The following is a 1,795-nucleotide window of genomic DNA, read 5'->3' as shown; positions in this document are numbered from 1 at the left end:
TTGACGTGGACCACAGACTAAAACAGTCAGCATCGAAAACTCGTTTCGTCCGATTTCGTATACAAATTACCTAACGGTTTTCGCCCATCAAAGAATCGTTTCGTTTAGAAGCAACGAAAACTTTCTATCTAACAAAACTTGTGTATAATATCCGAAGTGCGTGTTACATTTTTTGGCGATGTTCCAAATTTTTGCCTCATTTACCATTCCCACCTCAATAATTTCTTCAAATACAGAAAAAAAAATCAACACCTAAAACGATCCTCGCAGCAGAAACCGTAATTATCTGAATCAGGACGTGACTTTTCACTTTTGTCCACCGCACAATTTTCTTCCTTTTTCTACTTTATTTATTGTTGTTTTTTTTTTAGCTTTTTAGTTGCGTTTAAAAGCGAATATTGAATAATTAATGAAAATCTTGTTAGTGCGTTTGATTGCCGTGAAATTTAAATTTATTCGCTTTTTCTTTTCTTCGCACACTTTTAATTAATCAATTGCATTAATTATTAGACACGAACAATAATGAGCTTTTATAAAGAAATTAAAGTTCCATAGTTTTTTCTTGTTTTCGATTGAATTTTTCGCTTTTTAATTCAATTAATTAAACAAACTACACAAGTAAATAACAATTATTAATTAAAATTCTAATAGAATTTTAATTAATAATTATTAATTAAAATTCTAACAGAATTCATTCTTTGTTTTATAATTGTTACAATTCAATATGTTCATATATATTTTTTAGACTTATTAATCAAAAATCACCCAATCAAATTGTGTCTTTTGAACAAATTGCTTAACTTTCGTAAGTGAATTTGTATTAATGCTGTTTATTGTAACATACTTACTAATAGTAATAATAATTTATTGACCAAACATTAATACATAAGAAGAAGAAAAAATAAAAAAAAGTACAATTTATACATAAATAAATTTTAACATATAATAAAAATATATATCTATAGACTGGCCAAAGGGCTATCGACTTACTAATATTTATACAGAAAATAGAGAAAAAAAATCACTTTAAGAACCTGAACTGTTTTTATATTATATTTAGATTATGGCTTCATAGATGTCGTTAAAATCAAATATTACTTTTGTCTTCTAAACAGATTGCTTAACTTTCGTAATTGAATTATCATTAATTATATTTACTGTAACATAATTATTGATATTTACAAAGAAAATGGAGAAAAACAATCTCTTTAAAAAACTGGACAGTTTTTATATTATGTTTATATTATACCTTCATAGATGTTGCTTAAATCCAATATTGTTTTTAGACTTATTAATAAGTTAGAAAAAGTTCTTAATTTTGATTAGTCGTGCTGAAGAAGGAAGTTTTGGTTCATGGGGAGAAGCTGGTTAATTTAATTATTTGGTCAGAAGAAGTAATCCGAAGAATAAGTTATTTTGTGTTCCGAATGTAGACAATGGCTGGCTTATTGGCGCGTAATGCGGAAGCCAAATGAAGAAGGGGGAAGGAAGAAGAGGAAGAAGAAGACTTATTAATCGAAAATCACCCAATCAAATTTTGTCCTCTAAACGGATTGATTAACTTTAGTAAATTAATTTGTATTAATGCTGTTCATTGTTATATAATTATTAATATTTATATTGAAAATAGAGAAAAAATCGCTTTAAGAAATTGGTCAGTTTTTATATTATATTTTGATTATAGCTTCATAGATGTCGGTTAAATCAAATATTGTTTTTTAGACTTATCAATCGAAAATCACCCAATAAAATGTTGTCCTCTAAACAGATTGCTTAACTTTGTATTGACGCTGTT

Source organism: Nicrophorus vespilloides, unplaced genomic scaffold, assembly GCF_001412225.1.
Source record: "Nicrophorus vespilloides isolate i.1.1-1 unplaced genomic scaffold, Nicve_v1.0, whole genome shotgun sequence".
Classification (NCBI taxonomy): Eukaryota; Metazoa; Arthropoda; class Insecta; order Coleoptera; family Silphidae; genus Nicrophorus; species Nicrophorus vespilloides.
This window is presented reverse-complemented; position numbering follows the sequence as displayed.